The sequence below is a fragment of the Equus caballus genome, chromosome 25, assembly GCF_041296265.1.
Source record: "Equus caballus isolate H_3958 breed thoroughbred chromosome 25, TB-T2T, whole genome shotgun sequence".
NCBI lineage: Eukaryota > Metazoa > Chordata > Mammalia > Perissodactyla > Equidae > Equus > Equus caballus.
The window spans coordinates 44,710,427-44,727,521 of NC_091708.1; the positions used below are offsets into that span (position 1 = coordinate 44,710,427).

General features: G+C 64.9%; 1 protein-coding gene across 8 annotated transcripts in view; it reads left to right on the top strand.

The window, feature by feature from the left end:
* Positions 1-17,095, top strand: part of RXRA (retinoid X receptor alpha) — a 102,479-nt gene that overhangs the window by 33,538 nt on the left and 51,846 nt on the right. The window contains exon 1 of one of the 8 annotated variants that reach the window (XM_005605923.4): positions 9,873-10,147. The exons of the other annotated variants lie outside the window; for them this stretch is intronic. The gene's annotated coding sequence lies outside the window, so the exon portion shown is untranslated. Of the gene's footprint in view, positions 1-9,872; positions 10,148-17,095 lie in introns of those variants that run through there. 8 annotated transcript variants of the gene reach the window in all.

Genomic DNA, 17,095 nt, shown 5'->3' on the forward strand with positions numbered 1-17,095 from the left:
TCTGATGGTTTGGAGCGGCCTTGTGCTAATTCCCTGGCAATCACAAGCTAATTAATCACTATGGGTGTGCCGGGCCCAGCCCCCTTCCCCGTGCGCTTCTCCGTCTGTCTGCACTTCCCCTCATCCCTCTTGCTGCTCCACGCTGCTGCTCCTGCCCCCGGCACCTGCCCACCTGGCCCGCCCTGCCCCACCTGGGCACTCCTCAATGGACTCCCAGGGTCCCCAGGCCCCAGCGCCCATGGAAAATGGATTCCACAGGTCTTCCTCCTCATTCTCTGGGCGCGGAGCCTTCTTGCGATGCCAAAGGCAGCTTTGTCTAGGAGGGCGGGGCCCGGGGATGTGGCTAACCCCTCCCCTTAGGAGGCCTGGATTGATTTTTCCTGAAGAATGGTAAAGACAGACCCCTCCCTTACTCAGCTGGATACGTAATAAAACCTGGAAATCACTTGTGGCCCATATCCTGGGACACGGCAGGGTACGTGTGGCCCTTGGGTCTGGAACAAGCCACTGTCGGGCCCTGGCCTGGTGGGGTGGGTGGCGGGCTGGGGTTGTAAGGTCCTGTGACAGCCCTTGTGCCCTGGCTCCGGCCCCAGGCTGCCTCCTGTCTGTTTCCTCTGTGGGCTGGCTCAGGCCATGTGTCTAGCTGGGCAGGGCGTCCTAGGGGGAGCTCTGGGTGGGGCTGGCCTGTGAAGGGGGGGGGCTCAGGCAGCAGAGGCTCCTCGTTGCCCCAAGGGGCAGGTCGAAGGTTCTGGAGCTGCCCAGGCTCCCATGCCTGGAGCCCAGAACCAGGCCACGCGTGAGCTGTGCTGAGTCGGATGGTCGGGGCTGGCTTTCTTATGGCCTCTACCCCTGGGGAGGGAGCCCAGGCCCATCCCCAAAGCCCTTGCTCTACTCTGTGCTGCCTGGGGTGGTCAGGGTCCCTGGGCTGTGCTCAGAGCTGCCAGTGGCCTGCAGCCTCAACTGGGCCTTGGGGGGACAGGCTGCAGGCTCGCTTGTCGTCAGGGGTGGGGCAGAGCGGGCAGGAAGCAGCACAGAGTTCCTTCCCCACTCCCACCCCTGCTGGTCACGGGATCACGTGGTGACAAGGAGGCCTGGCTTTGCCTGGTGGCTTTGCAGACCGCAGGTGGCCGAAGTCCTGGGTTCGAATCCGGCCTCCGCTGTGCCTGGCTGTGTGGCTCCCCATCTCTTTCCTTTCCCAAAGGCCACGTGGTGGAGGCAGTGTGGGTGCTGGGCGCCTCGTGGCTTGCTGCCCTCAGGTCTGTTGAAAGTTCTTGAGAGACGGACAGGAGACGCTCTGCCTTCGTGGGTCCTGAGCCTGGGATCTGGGGCTGCTGAGGGAGGAGTTCTGGCCCGAATCTCCTGGAGGGAATAGCCCCCTCCAAGTCCTGGGGTCCCCGTGAGTGGGGGCTGGCCCGGGCAGGGCCCAGGCCTGAGGCCTCCGCCTGGGCTGGAGGGTAGATGCGTGGGGCTGAGGCGGGACAGGTTCCCAAGGGTGGCCTGTCTGTGGCAGGGAGGCTGTGGGGAGGGGGTCCTGGGCTCATACCAGATCCTAATCCTGGCGGCTTTCAGAGCCCCCGGGGTGGTGCCAGCCCCAGGAGGCCTGGCAGTGTCTCCAAGGTGCCTGCCTTGGGTCCTGCTGAGCCCAATGAGGCGAGTGCGCATGTGCCTGCCCTACTTCCGTTTTGTCTGATGGGAAGAGCCGGCTTTTTATTGTCAGACTTGACTTTCCCACCTGCCCTGCCATCTGACTTATCACATTCACGCAGTGATCATTCTCCTAATTCGTTCATCAGCTAATTGATTCTGGAACTTTCTCTGGGTCAGGCACCTGGTCTTGGAGCCAGAAGGGAACTGAGAGATCTTGTTGACTGTTCTCATTTCAAACTGAGACCTCCCTCAGGGCAGGGTGGCTGCCCCTACCTCCTCTGGACACCACCTGGTCCTGTAGCCCAGCGTGGGCTGCGGGCCTACTGCGTGCACAGGCCAGGTGGAGGACTGCCGGGCTGTCACCTGTGTCCGACCCAGTCCACTGCTTTCCTCATCTCCCGTGTCACCGCCCTGCCCTCCCTGGCCGAGTCCGTCCCTGCGTGGGGGGCTGCCTGGGGCTGGGATGCTGTGGTGGGAAGGTGCAGGTGACATGTAAGGTTGCGGATGCTGAAGTGTTGTAGCTCCCAAGCTGGAAGGCCCCGAACGCTCGAGTGTCAGGGCCTGAGCACCGTTGGGGGCTGCACCTGGCGTTTGCTGGGCGTGAGCTTGTTCATGCTGTGATCTGTCTCTCCTAATGGCTGAGCAAGCGCCTCATGGCTCTGATTAAAATCAGAGGGTCTTCGAGCTGTCCTTGTCTGGGAGCAGGCCTGTGGCTCTCAGGGCTGCCCACCGCCTGCCCAAGTGACCAAGCGGAGGTGGAATGTTCCGGAACAAGCGCTCAGAGCCAGAGTCCCTTGGGCCTTCTCCTGGGCTGACCTGGGTAGGGGTTTCCCCTGCCAGTCTGTGGACTGGGGACAGCAGTCCGTCCGTCCCCTGGAGCAAGTGCCCTGGGGAGCCAGGGTGTTCCCACAGCCTTGCCGGGCTGGAGCCTCAGCTCCTGTGGGGATGGCCCCACAGCACGGCTGTCGAGCTTGGCAGGGCTGCGGCTGGCCTGAGGAGCCCCAGCTTGGCCGCACCGCCTCTCCTGGCCCCTGTCCCACTGCCCGTGTGGGTTGGGAGGGAGCGTGGCTCTGGAACGCACGCTGTGCTTGTCCATGCTGCTCATGGCGCTCCCTGTTCGTGCCTTCAGTGGGTCCCTGTTGCCCCTGGTCACCTGCCCCCACTCGCCAGGGTGGACCCACACTGCTTGTCTTAGCCCACCTACTTGAGCGTCAGCACCGGCCGTTCTCTCTGCCTGGTGCCCTCTTGCTCATCTCAGTGTCTCCAGCCAGAGGTCTCTCCCACTGTGTGCCCAGCACCCAGCGCCATGCTGGCTGGCCTCCGCGGGGTGCACTGAGTGAATAAACGACGGTGTTCCTCAGTAGCAGAGCCGCCTCCAGGAGCTGGGCCGCTTCTCTCCCCTGGTGGCTTCCCAAGCTTTTACCCGAGCTGGGCGCTGGGTGGGCGTGGAGGCGCACGCCATCATTTCCTTCGAGCAGGAGAGAGAGGAGGCTGAGCAGGAGTGAGACTCAGCATCTGTGTTGGAGCCGAGCCCCACCGCTGTGCCTCCGTCCCCGCACGGCCGAGCCTGGCTCCTGGCGGGGTAAATGCCCGTGTTGGTGGCTGAACCAGGTTGGCGGGGCTCGGGGTGAGGAGGGGGCTTTCCCCACGCCTGAGCCTGCATCCAGCCTCACTCCCACGCCACTTTCATTCCGGTCTGGAGCGTCCACTGTCGTGGCCATTGCGCCCCTCCCCCGCTGTGAGCCCCAGTCTGGGCAAATCCTTGCTGTCCTTGGTGAGAGGAGGATGCGGATGGCTGAGAACCTGGCGCCCCTGCCTCCCACCCCCTTACCCCTGACCCAAGCCCAGGAGCTTCGGCGGTGGTCCCCTCACCCTCCTGGGGGTGCTGGGCGCTCAGTTCCTGCAGTGCTCTCTGCCTGTGGATGGCGACCCTCCTGGGGGTCCTGTCTGGTGGTGGTTATAACCAAAGTGATGGCTGCAGGGAGGGGCAGCGGGGCCTCATTGCCCTCTGTCTCCGCACAGCTTGCGGGGTGGTGCAGGGCTGCTCGGAGGCACCCCACCATCCCCCACTGGGGAGCGGAGGCCGGGCCCCCTGTGCCCAGCCCTTCCGTGCAGGAGGGGAGACGTGGCAGGCGTCCATTGCGAGGACCAACTAATTTCACACCTCGCTGGTTTCCCATCTAAGCGCCAGCCCTAATGGGCCCGGGGCGGACTCCGCAGGCCGCTCTGCTGGCACCCCTTGCCCCTGCCGGGGCCTTGTCTCCGTGGGGCTGGCTGCCGCTGTTGGTTTCTGCGACTTGCTGGCACCGTTTCCAAAGGCCTGGATGGTGGGCGTGGGCAGAGGGTCGTCGGCAGAGGGTCGTGTGCAGTGGCCGTGGCGAGGACATCTTCGGGGCAGTGCCTGCTTTCCTGCTGGTCGTTGGGCGCTGGGAGGCTCAGCAGCGGGCACAGGGTGAGTTTGGGGTAGGCGCGTTCATGGTGCCTTTTGCGGAAAGCTCCGCTCCCGACGTTTTTTCACTTCCACTTGTTTCAGTGGTTCCAGGGGAAAGCTTGGCCGGAGAAGTTTGCAGCTGGAAGAAAGGACAAGTTAAGAGAGAGGGCGGTTTGCGCTGCCAGTGTGGTTACGGGAACACAGGCCTCGCCCGCACCTCCCCCTGCCCCTCCTCCTGCCCGATTTTCTAGACTCTTCTACTGCGGTGGTGGGCTGCTGTGACTGATCTTTTTTCCCTAAATCTCACACTGAGTGAAGACGTTTTCCCACTGGGCTGAGGTCCACAGCATCCTGCTTGAAGTCCAGGCATTCAGAAGCTGTGGGGCGGGAACCTGTGCATCCGGGCGGGCCGAAAGGTCGGGTGAGTGTCCCCTGTGTGGGCGCTGGGGGTCCCTGCGTATTATGCGACCCCTGCCCCGGGGAGCACGGGCCAGCTGACCTGCCGAGAGGCTCTGGGAAGGGCCTGGGGTTGATGTCTTTGCCGACAGTAATGACAGCAGCTCCTCTGGGTGCCCACCTGTCACGAGCACGGTCCCTTCACATGTCCCAGCAGCCCGAGGGGCAGTTTACAGTTTGGAAACGGAGGCTCAGACAAGTCAGGTCAAGATTCCGACTGGGGCACTGCCCTGCCCTCCTGGCCATGGAGGCCGTCTGGGCAGCTTCTTGCTGGAGGTGTGGCTAGAGGGGGAGCAGCCTCTGAGCCTGGTCCCCGCCCCCCGCCCAGGCTGGGCTCTGCTGGGCAGGGGAGAGAGGTGGCAGCGTGGGGTGCACTGGGAGTTCGAGACCATCTGTAGGGCCGTGCTCTGCCCAACCCTGCCTTTGCTGGTGCTTGGACTGTCTGGGACTCAGCTGGGCCCCTGCTTTGGTGACTTGGCAGGGAGGAGCCGGGAGTATGGGCTCCAAGTGTCCAAGGCTGGGCCTGGCCTTGTGGCCCTGGCTTGTCATTCCTGCTTTTTGAAGATTATAGATGAGGATGTCTGATCCCTCCCCCCTCCCACCCACCCTCCCTCTTACAGATGAGGAAACTGAGGCTGGAGAGGGCTGTTCCCTGTCCAAGGTCACTCTGCACGCAGGGGCCGCCCCCCAGCATCTGGTAAAGGCTGGGAAGTTTTGGGTGGGGACTGTAGCCGTGGTCCTGATGTGGGGAGGGAGGAGGCGGGGCCCGCTCAGCTCTTGGGGCAGAGGCAGCGCTGATCAGGATGACCGCGCACCAGGCCTCGGAGAGCACCCGACGTGCGCCCTCTCGCAGGGTCCTCCCGAGAACCCCGTTTTAAAGATGGAGAGATGGAGACTCAGGATCACACCCTAATAGCCTGCCAGTGTCTGGCTGAAACCCCTCTGCCCCGTCTGCTGTTTCCCCTGGCGGGCAGTGGTGCCCAAGTGGCTGAGCCAAGGAGGCATTTGGGTCCAGGGGCCCCCATGTGCTTGGAGCACGGGCCGACCCTGCCGCCGTGGACGAATTGGGCTGGTACATCTGCTCCCAAGAGAATCAGCTGCACCCCACGTTCCATCGTGAGCCCCAAGTGTTCCTGGCTCATCTCTGGGTTTGCCCGTGTAGCCTCAGTGTGGACGGTGTGCCCTGGTGCTTTGTGTGGCCAGGCCCAGCTCTCTTCCCTCCAGCCTTAGCTGTGCTGGCTGGATGAGGTGGAATGCCGGGCCCAGGGGCTTGTGCTGGGGGTGTGTGTGTGTTTGTATGGACTGAGGCCCTGGCTGTCCCTCAGTGGGCCTGGGAAGGGACAGCTGGACCGGTTTCATGTGTGTCCTTGGTGGCTGTAAACCGTGGCCAGGGGTAGCTCCGAGGGGCCCGGTGGACTCATGGAGGCACACTTGGAATGTTCCACTGATGGAAGGGAAGACACGTTGGGCAGAAAGAACCCCCCCAAATACCCCCTCCATTCACCAGAGCCCCCACCCTTTCATCCGTCCCTCCCGGGAGAGGTCCCACGCTGAGGGGCTTGGCTGGGGGGGAGACGCACACAAACACCCGGCAGTGATGAAGCTGGCCCCTTGGCATGAGCTTGTCGGTTGGGGGTCGGGCGTCCGGCGAGCGGCCTCTAGGAGAGTCGCTCTGACTTGGTGGGAGCCTTATGGCTGGGATCTTGTTTGGCGCCTGCTCGCACCTCTTCCTTTCTGCAGGGTGCCGTAGCCACTGGTCAGCGTCTCTCAGACCAGGTCCTGCGTGCAGCAGCAGCAGCCTTGGAGGAGCTGCTGTGCCCGGTCACAGATGGGAGACTGAGGCTCCGAGATGCCGGGGCCCCGGCGGGGAGGCGGCCAGGGCAGGGACTGTGGTCCTCGGGGTGTCCCCAGCATCGTTGCTGCCTGGGTGGTCTCCGGCACACGCATGGGCATGGGCAGCGGCCCCTCCTCTCTGAGCACTGCTCGCCGCCCCCGCGCGGGTCCCCGGGCCTTGGCACGGGCTCAGGAATTCCACATTATCAGGCCGTCTCCGGCTTCCTCAGCAGGGTGCGGGCTGCTCCTGTCTTCCCCTGGCCACACATCTGGAACCTGTTACCTCCGTGTCAGGGCAGGGCCGCCCGGCCGTGGCGGGCTCCCAGAGGAAGTGGAAGCAGCCCCCTCCCCAGCACCAGCCGCAGCTGCCCCCGGCCCTGAGCCCCCATGGGCTGCATGAGGCCGGCCTGGGGCCATTGTGGCAGGGCCCAGCAGTGGGAGGGTGGGGAGAAGCCTCCTCCCACCAATGGGCTTGGGCCTCCTCAGGAGGAGCTGGGTGGGGCTGGGGAATCTGTCTCCAGCTGCCTGGTTTTCCTGCTTCCAGAAGGTGCACCTGGAAATACGGTGTCAGGCTCTGAAGGGCCCAGAGGGACTGTCCACATGCTGTGGGGACCTGAGGCCCAGAGAGGTGGATCCCTCACCCAAGGCCATGCAGCAGCCTGGGACCAGGGACTGCCCCCTGCCCCCTAAATGCCAGCTCCTGTGTGGCTTTGGATGCTGTGCTTCTTGGAGGGGGCAGCTGGGCAGTGGTCTCGGGCCTTGGTGGGCGCATGGCGTAGAGCAGTCAAGGAACCAGCCGCCGGGAGACGGGACGTGAACCCAGGCGGCTGTTAGCCCCTTTGCCAAGCTGTTAGGGCCGCGCCGGGGAGGGGAGGGTGCGGTGGGCCTCTGAGGTGTGCCCTGGGTATTCAGTTGGCCTTGAGGGCCGCCTCCCAGACCTCAACTTGCCCACCTGTGCAGTGGGCACGTGGGGGCCCAGAGACGTGCCCGCAGGTGGAGAGGTGCGAGGGGTGGAGCCTGTGCTGTCCTGTGGCGGCACCTTGGCACCTCCGGGTTCCTCTCCCTCAATGGGCCTCGCCCGAGGACCCGCCCAGCCTGGCTCCGGCTGCCAGCCTAGTTCCCGGGCTCCGGCTCAGCCAGCCGTTTTGCTGACCCCATAGGAACTGCTCATTAAGCTAATGGTTCCCAGGGTTCCCTGACTTCAGTCGATGGGATCGGCCTGCTGGAGATCCTCACCGATAAGGCGCGCCCCGCCTGCTCGGGGTAATTTGTTATTAAACAAACACCGCCCTGTTCCTTTTGCAGCCCGCTCAGCCCTCCTTGGAGGTGCCAGCCTGTGTGGCTCTGCTCCAGGCCGGGGCTGCCCGGAAAGGGCCCCTGGCATCCGTGTGCCCGCGAGCCTGGCTGCAGCGGGTGTGGGCCTGGCATCTCCTCAGCGCCCTTGGGACTCTCGATTCGACTGTCAGAAGGGCGAGGGTAGGGGGTCTTCCTGGCTTGAGCCAAGGGGTCCCGGGCATGAGGGAGCCCCAGGCCCTCAGCTGGGGGAACAGCGGCCCCTGTTGAATCTTTCTTCTCACTCTAGAGTTGCTGCGTGCTTGTTCCCTCCATCGTCACCTGCCTGAGATAAGCAGGTGGGGCGGTGGCCTTAGAACAACATCTCTTTCTGGGCCTTGGCTCCGCGAGCCCCTGTCCCTGGAGAGCCCTCTCCCGGTGCAGGGGGAGGCGCCCACGTGTGCCCACCAGCCAGCTCCTGGCTCCCACTACCCCGGGGCCCCAGGGGCTCAGCAGAGACCGCTCAGGGCTGGACGGGCGTGACCCGGCCCCAGAAGGAGGCGCAGCCGCTCCGGGAAGAATGGCGATGCTCTTGCTCCTGCTGTCCCAGGGCCCTGGTGAGGGCGCCCCTGAGGGCCTGGGGTCTCCCTCCCGGGGCCAGGCAGCCTCCGCCATGGGGCCTCCCTGCGCTTTGCTGCGGTAGAGATGCACCCTGTGGGGTGAAAAAGCCCGAGCAGCAGAAGGTTCTGGAGAGCTGGCTGTCTTGCTTTAGGTGAGCAGTCAGGCGTGTCCTTCTGTGGGTGGTGCACACGTGTGTGTGTGTTGTCTTAGTGTGATGGGCGATGACTGCCACACCTCTGAGGGCCTTTTTGGGCCCCCTCCCTGTGAGCGTCGCATGCGCCTGGCCCCGCCCAGGGTGCTCCCTGGGTTTGGGCGTCATGGGCCTGAGTTCGAGGTCCAGCCTGGGGTGGCTGGGTCCCTCTCTGGCTGAGTGACCTCGGGACCGTCCCTTCCCAGCTGTCCCGAAGCTGCCTTGCCGTCTCCGTCAGCCTCGTGGTTTGGAGGCGTGGGGGGCGAGGCTGAGTTGGGATACCCCCTCCTCCCGGTTTAAGGCCCATTTTAACCTGAAACCTTACACACGTTTATGCAGTCACAGACATACACGTGTGCGTGCACAGGCACTCCATGTGTGAGCTCACACCAGATCCCCAAATCGAGTCTCCCGAACTGATGGGCTGGGTGTTCACAGCACCCAGCGTGCCAAGCAAAGTCCTCTGAGGTTCCGGAATCTTGCTGGGTTTACAGACCTGGTGGGATGCTGGGGGCAGGGCTCCAGGGCTGGTGGGCACGGCGGGAGGGGGCACCCCATTGCCTGACTCCCTGGGATGCAGCCAGAGTGCCCCTTGGTCTCCTGATGTGGGGACAGTAAGGAGAGTCGTCTGCCCCCACCCAAGGGTGTCCTCGAGGTGTGCCCTGGGGCGAGTCGCTGGCCCTCCTTGGGCCTTGGTTTCCTCCTCTGTGGGCTGGGGCTGCTGTCATGATCAGTGGGACCTTGTCCCTGGAGCACAAGGTGGCCTTGAGTGGCAGTGGCCGTCCCCGGCCCCAGTCTTGTTTTTGGTTAAAAGTCAGGGAAGGCATGCAGGCCACAAGCAGCCCCCTGGGCTCAGCTGGCCTGGGAGGGGTGGGTGTGCCAGCTCTGCCCGGCTGGCTGCCGTGGGGACGACCACGAGGGGGCAGCCTGGGCCTGGGGGTCTTGCCACTTACCGCGCCTCCCGGTGCCGGGCAGGAGGGCTGCCCCATGGGCACTTTCTCTTTCCAGAATACCCTCTCCCCAACTTCGCCCCGGCCGACCAGTCTGGTCCGCGGAGGACCTCGTCCTGGTGCACAGCTGTGCACGGAGGCTCACGCAGGGCGGTCCCCGCTGGTCCTGGAGCCTGCAGCCTGCAGCCGGGCCCGGGCTGTGGGAAGCAGGCTGCGGGTGGCTTTTGCCCCTCAAGGGGCCCCCACGCTTGTCTCCATGCTCTGGGAACGAGGGCCGTCTGCAGGCTGGGGGCTGAGGGGCTAGGGGTGCTGTGCCCAGGCTGGCCTCTCCCCACGTGGCAGGCGGGCGGGCAGCACACACGATGGCAGTGGCCCTTGCCCGGGTGCTGCCGCGTGTCGAAACCCGTCGCTGACGCGGCCGGCGGTGTCGAAATGCGTGCTCGTGGGTTTCCCAACATCCTGCCAGCCTGTCACAGGACCGGGTGTCAGAGCCTGGGGGCCAGGCCCCGCCTGCACCTCCCTCTCCGTGTGCCCGGCTGCCCCGTGGGGAGATGAGGGGTCCCTCCCACGGCTGCCCAGGGTGCCGGCTGAGGTCGTGACGTTGGGGCAGGGTGACATTACTCTGGGCCCACGTGGTCCTGTGACCTACCCGTCTTACGAGGTCAGGCGGCTTCAGAGTAAGGCCGGATTTGCACCCAAGCCGCTGCTGTCCTCGGGGCCGGAAGGAAGGGGGTGAGGCGGAGGCAGGTGAGGACGCTTGCCAGCTGGGTGGGCATACTGCAGCCGGATCGTGGACAGGGGCAGCCAAGGGTCCCAGGCCCTGTGCCCTCCGAGGGCCTGGCCGGAGGAGAGGAGAGGGCGGGAAGGGGGAGCCTTGGGCCACGCTGGCTGGCGCCCCTCTCCCTTTGGCCGGGGTAGGCCTGGCTCCTGGGCCTGCCCTGCAGTGGGCAGACAGTGGCCGGGGGGCTGCACATTCATCACTCATCCGCCTGCACCGGGCACTCGGCTTTGGGGCATCGTGCGTTCTCGTGGCCTTCTGGGCTGGGCGTTCTCATGCTCAGTGTTCAGAGGAGGAACCCGGGGCTCTGAGAGGCCAAGTGACCTGCTGGGGATACTAAGCAGGAGACAGGGCACCGGTGTCCAGTTTACTGGATAGTGAAGGCCACTCTCCGAGGTTCAGACTAGGGGGCGATGGTACACTGGTAAAGTACACCCTCGAGGGCGCCCCGTTCTGCCACTCGGAGCTGTGCAACCTCAGACAAGCAGCCCAGGCTCTCTGATCCCTGAGGGGACTCCACCAGCCTGGGCGTGGAGCTGGTTAAAGATGCTTCTGGAGTCTGGCTTTCGGGTGAAGGGGAGGAGGAGAGGGGCTCAGGACTGCCCTCCCCAGTGAGGCGCTGCTGCAGACCCCTGCTAGGGCCCCTGCGGGTGGGGCCTGGGTTCTTGGAGCCTGCGGTCAGGCCTCGCCCCCACTTCGGCGTCTGCCTGTCGCCTGTCAGCGAGGGAGGGGCTGGAGACCAGTCTCTCATGGATGAGGAAGTGGGCGCCCAGAGAGGGTGAGGGGCTGGGGCTGGGCCACACAGCGAGGCGGCTACCCAGCAGGGGCCAGTGCAGTGAGGTGGGGGTTTCAGGGGTCGCGGTGGGGGGACTGTGTGGGTTCCAGCCAGTGGTGCTGAGCACCGTCACTCGGGCCGGGGTGACAGAAATGGAAAGAGAGGTGACCCCCACAGAGGCTCCTGGTTGTAAGCGCCTGCCGTGTGCCGGGGCCCGTGTCTGGGCCTGCCCACCGCAGCCGCCCATGCTCCGCTCGCCCGGTTATCCTACAGCGGCCCTGTCTCGAGGGTTTATTAGCCCATTTTCCAGATGAGAACACTGCGGGCCTCGGCCCGGACGGGGGGCTGGCCTTGGACCCTGCGCCTCCTGGTGCCAGGGCTCCTGCCTCTGTCTTCCGTCCTCGTGGGCCCATGGCTGGGGTTGCTGCCCTCGGGGTGGCATGTATGTCGGTCTGTCCCATCTCCCAACTGAGGACAGAGTGCCTGGGGGTTGGTTTGGGGGCTGTGGGAGTCTACCGTGTCATAGCTGGAGGGAGGCATGTGGTGCCTCTTGCAGGAAGCCCTCCTTGATGTCTACCCCAGGATAGAGTACCCTCCACCTTGCGCTGTGTCACTGACTGACCGGTCCCTTTGGGATCCTGGAGAAGGCCATCTCTCTGTCTGATTCTGGTGTGGGAGTCCCTGGGCAGGGCCCAGCCTTGTTTGTCTGTCTACTCCTGGCACAGGGGGCAGTGGGGCATAGCTGTCCCCCTGGTGAGTGCTCTGTGTGACGTGTGAAGGGAGGCGAAGCCGAGGGCACCGTCCCCTTTCTGAGGACAAGGACTGAGACCCAGAGGAGTTCAGTCAGATGCCTGAGGCCCCACCCAGGTGTAAGTCGTGCAGCCAGGACTTGAACCCAGGTCTGCTAGCTCTGGGCCACCTGTACCTCACCACCTGTGGGGACGGATGTGAAAGGCCAGCTTCATGGTCACTTGTCCACTTCCACTGCCTCCTAGCCACTTCCTTCATATGTGACATCTCTTTGCAGAAGAAGAAGTAAGGGCTCAGAGAGGTTGCTTAACCTGCTTGGGGTTGCACAGCTTGTCAGTGCCTTGGGGTCTCTTTGAAACTTGGTGCTTGCTCAGCTGCTTCTTAAGGACTATGGTGAATCCTGTGTTCACCTGTATTCAGCCTGCATTCACCCGTTACTAGCTCTCCTGTCCCCACCCCATCCATCCCTTTAGTAAGTCTTTATTTGGCATCTGCTGTGTGCCAGGCCCCGGGGATGCTCAGTGAACCAGTTATGGTTCCTGCCCTCAGGAGCCCACAGACCTTGGCAGCCTCACACGAGTGGGCTGGGGGCGCCCTGCGGCATGGTGAGTGTTCTCGGGGTACATAGTGGAAGAGGCCCCTACCCTGCCCAGGAGGATCAGGAGGGCTTCCTGGAGGGGGTGTCATTTAAACTGAGCCTGGGTTGGAGTGAGCCAGGAGACACATGGGGGAGTTTTGGGCCCAGGGAACAGCACGTCCACGCCTACAGGCAAGAGAGCTGGTGTGTTCCTGGAAATGACCCGGTTCCCAAGGCTAGGGGGAGAGTGGACAGGCCCAGAGAGCATGGGGCAGCGTGGAGAGGGCCGGGAGCCTCAGGGCGGGCGAGGAGGAGGGCAGGCGGTGGCCGCTGTGGTCGTGGTTGGGCCTGGGCCCCCAGGAGACCTTCCTGTGTCTAGAATCGCAGTGGTCTGGGCGCTCGGCTGCCCGGTCAGGGGCTGGGAGGTGAGTGCTGCGTTCTTGGCAGGCGGCTGAGGGACACCCCCCCCCCCCCCCCCCCCCCCCCCCCCCCGTGGCCCTCGGCTCGTCTGGAGCTCCGGGGTCGGGACGCCGCGGGAAGCTGGGTCTAGGCGGCTGGCGGAGCCTTCCAGGCAGGCCCCAGCCCAGCGCAAAGCCCGGTTCATCCCGGGGTCAGCCCAGGGGCCGTGCCGACGCACGGGCTGGTGTTAGTCGGGCGAGTGATGCTGGGTGAGCCGGCTCATCTTACAGCCGGGCGGGGGCTGGGTCGCAGGGCTGGGCAGGGAGCTCCTGACGGCCTTGCTGGGGCTCCGTCCAGCTCAGCTGGGAGGTGGAGGGCTCCGCGGGGCTGGGGCTGGAGGAGGTCGAATCCACCTTTGGCTTGGAGAGCGCTTCTGGGGGAATGTTGGTGCACGTGGCCAATGAGGGAGATGCTGAGGTTCTGTAAGATAGCCTCCCCCCAAAAAAGCTGAAAACCAGCCACCCTGAGACTCCGTTACCCCCGCCAAACGAGGGGAGTCAAAGCCCCCCACCGTGCACCTTCCCCCCACCCATGGCAGTGCCGCGCCTGGCCCTCCTCCGCACGGGTATCCCGATGACAGCCTCTTATTTTATAAACAAAACGGAATACAGGTTTTCGGTTTCTGTTGAAGTTGGGATCTCCTGTAGGAAGGGTCCCCCCGTTTTTGGGGAGGGAGAAGTTGACCTCTTGCCGGGGCTGGCCATGCCTCCTCGAGGCCGGCAGAGGAGCGAACCAGCGTGTTCCTGGGGACTTGGGCCCTGCGACCCAGGGTCCTGCTCCTGTCACAGGCCTTCTGCGCCTCGAGCAGTGCTGACCACCCTGCAGACGTGGCCTGGGTTGGGGGATTGGAGGGGCTTCTGGGTCTCAAGCAGGCTGTGCGTGTGCTGATGTCCGTGTGTCTGTGCGACGCCTGTCTGAGTGGTCTCTGTGCCCCTGACATCAGCCCCACTCCGTTCGCTCCCCGTCCATGGCTGCACCCCTGCCCTGCTGTTCCTTGTGCCCAGGCAGCAGCCTTGGGTCCCGGTCTCACCCGCCACTGACCAGCTGAGTGGCCTTGGGCAGGTTGAACTTTGTGTCTCTGAGCCTCATTTTCCCTTCTGCAAAAAGACAGCAATGCTTGTAGGGTTTTTCAAACAGCTGAATGAGGTCCGTGTTGCAAAGTGCCTGGCGCAGGGTCCCTCGTGTTGAGGATGATCTGGATACGCCGCGCCCCTCCCCGGCTGGCACTGGCGGGTGGACATCGGGGTGTTGGGCAGGCGCCTTCTCCCGCCATTGGTGCAGGGCCTGGGGAGGGACCTGCCTGGCTCCCTGCACCTGAGTCCAGCGAGGGTTCTGGGCTCTGAGAAGCTGGCGGGGTCTGTGTGGGCTGTGGATCCCTGGGAGGCCAGGGGCCGCCTGGAGGGCCTGGGGCACTGGGGTCCCTGGGCCGTGGAGGGCTGGCATGGGCCCGTGCAAGACACGTTCATGTCCCTGTGGCTGGCCGACCGGGCAGCGCATGGTCTGTGTATCCTGGCCCCACACCCTCCCTCGTCTTGGGGAGGCCCCCTGCTGCTGCTCCTGACCTGAGCTATGCAGGTCCTCCTGGTGGCTCTGTCGCCCGTGGCCTGGGGGGAGCCGAGTGAGGGCCTGGCACTGGGAGCAGGGACCCTGGCCAGTCTGGTTTGGCATCTGGGATCCGGTCTGGAAGGGAACCCCAGACTTGCTGCTTCTGAGCTGTGGGACCTAGGCAGCCCCACCCTCCCTTCCTGGGGCCCCCAGGCAGTGTGGGTAGTTAGTGGTGGTCATCGGGTCCCTGATGGGCTGAGCTGGCTCCCCTCCCTGAGTCACCTTGTGCAGGCATGATGGCCTGTCCCTGTGACCACCTGACCATGGAGCAGGTGGCCCTGGGGCTGCCCGGCCCCACTCACTCCAGGGCCATCAGGTGGAGGCCCAGAGCATGCAGGGCCCTATTATGCTCTCGCTGTGGGCAGGCCCTGTCAGAGCTGGCCCCATGCTCTGAGACGGAAGGCGCTCGCGGTGAGCTCAGCACCAGCCGTGCTCAGCTCCGGGGAGCTCTGGTCCGCTTGCCCAGAGCGGGAGCCCCAGTCACAGTCAACCGCAGGTCCCCTCTGTCCGGACTTGTGTCGCCGTGTCCCTTTGTCTCTTCTTGGCCCTCATGGGAACAGGAGTGGCAGGGCCTTCTCTTCAGCGGCCGATTCTCCCGAAGCCGTGGCCTGTGAGGTGTGTCCGTGTCCTTGTTTCGTCCTACGAGGCAGGATGCTGCTCTGTGTCAAGTTCACCATGTGAATGGCCTGTTAATTCATCGGTGCATGTCGCTGGCCTGGGGCCCGCAGGACTGGCGCCCTGTGGCTGCTGTCCCATGCTCCCTTCTCGAAGATTGTAGCCGGGAGCGGCCGCCACGAGGGGAGCACGTCCGGAGGGGGTGGCTTTCCCGGCTTCCGCCTTGGCACTTCGCATCCTTGTTGTGCCCGTGGGGAGCCCGACCCCCGGTTTCATCAGTGGCGGGACGAAGGCCCGGGTGTTGAGTGCTTGGTGGGACTGGGGCGAAGACGCCGTCTGACCCCGTGTTGGATTTTAGGGGGAAGGGGGAGCACCCTGTTCCTTCAGAGACGTAAAGTCGTCCTCCCAGAGGCTGACTCTCCCCTGGTGTTAATCCTCTGTGCGTGTTTTGGTCGGCCACAGCCTGCTGCTGCCCAGCCCCGCTCGTGTCCCCACGAGCCTGTCCCGCCCTGCAGGTTCGGTGAGGGGTGATGGGGAGGGGAGCGGAGGGGTGCCGAGTGAGACCCCGGCTCCACTGGGCCTCGCGGGGCTGGGAAAAGCCAGCTGGCAGGGCCAGGAGGTGCCTGACCGTCAGAGGGGTTGCAGCCCGTGGTCCAGCCTCCGCGCTGTCCTCCGGGATGGTGGCCGCGCAGTGGACGGCGATGCCGTGGGTGGCGAATAGGCTTCACGCTCACCATGTTTGGGGTCAGGGGCATGTGCAGCAGGAGGCTGGCAGCTGCCACGAGTTCTGGGCAAGGCCAGGGAGGGGCCGGCAGAGCATGGGGCCAAGGGTGCTGGCCGCTGCAGGGGCCCGCTGTGGGACCGGTGCTGTCATCACGAGCAGAGGGCTGTGTCCTCCATCGGCTGGGGCTGTGTCAGAGCTGGGCTGCCTGCGGGGGTTGCCGTGAGCTGGTTGTGCTCAGGGCCCTGCGCCGAGACCCCAGCCCCTCGCCTGTGGGTGGGGTCCTAGCCCTTGCCTCCTGAGGGGCTGCACTGCCCTGTCTCTGGAAGGCGGAGCAGGGAGAAGACGTGGCCTGGAGGGAGGTGAGGATGCTGGCTGGCTTATTTGCTCGGAGCCGGGCTCTGGGGCACCCGGAGAGCAGGCCCTGGACCCTGTCCCCAGTGAGGTGTCCTCTGGCGGGAGGTTGATGCCCAGCTGGACTGTGGCAGTGCCTCGGAGCAGGTGTGGGCTGGCGGCTCTCTCCGTGTCCTCAGCCAGCGCAGGGCCGGGGCTCACAGGCTCTGTCACGGCTCCGGCGCAGCCAGAGGGCCAGGAGCCCGGGGCCACGTGCCCGCCCGCCATCTCCCCACTCTGGAGCCGGTGTGCCGAGGGACGTGGTTCCCCGCACACTGAGGGCTCTGGGTCCCGGGGCCACCCCGGCCTGACCAGCGTCCATCTGCCTCCGGGAGGGAGTCCAGGGGAGGCCCTGGCCCCAGGCGGCCCTCCTGGCACGTGTGCTCACACCTGTGCAAGCCCCTCGAGCTGGGCGCAGGGCCGAGGTCAGGCTGCCCGTGGCTGAGACGTGGTCTGATTTCCTTGAGTCGGACTGTCCTGCTCCATCCTGTGCCCAGAAGAGAGGCCTGCTTCTGTCTTTGGGGGGCCACCAGCCCCTTGCTCTCCCTCCATTAGGGGTGGGGGTGGGGCCTGTGCTGCCAGCTGTCTGCCAGTCAGTCAGCAAATGCAGTTACTGCCGGGTGGGGTCACTTTCCTGCTGACACAGCTCCTGGGATCCAGGCCAGATCCTGGGCCCCTCCCACCTCCTCGGCCCTCCCCCGCACCCCTCCTCTGTGCAGCAAGACTGGACGTCATGCTGTTCCCTCTCCTTCTTGCTTGTCCTTGTTGTGCTCTTGCTGGTTCTTCTGCTTTTACTTTTCCTTCAGACCCTGTATCTACTCACCTGTACCAGGTGAGGCCCTGCCCTCCGGGCTCTCTCCCCACTTCCTGAGGGCCCCCTGAGGGCAGGGGCACAGGCTGCCCTGAGGTGGGTGCCCAGCACTGTGGGCTCTTGGGGAGATGCTGGGACGGGCCTCCCTTGCTCCCTGGCTGTGGTCAGGAGGGGCCAAGATGGGGTGTCTGAGAAGGGTGCTGCCCCGGAG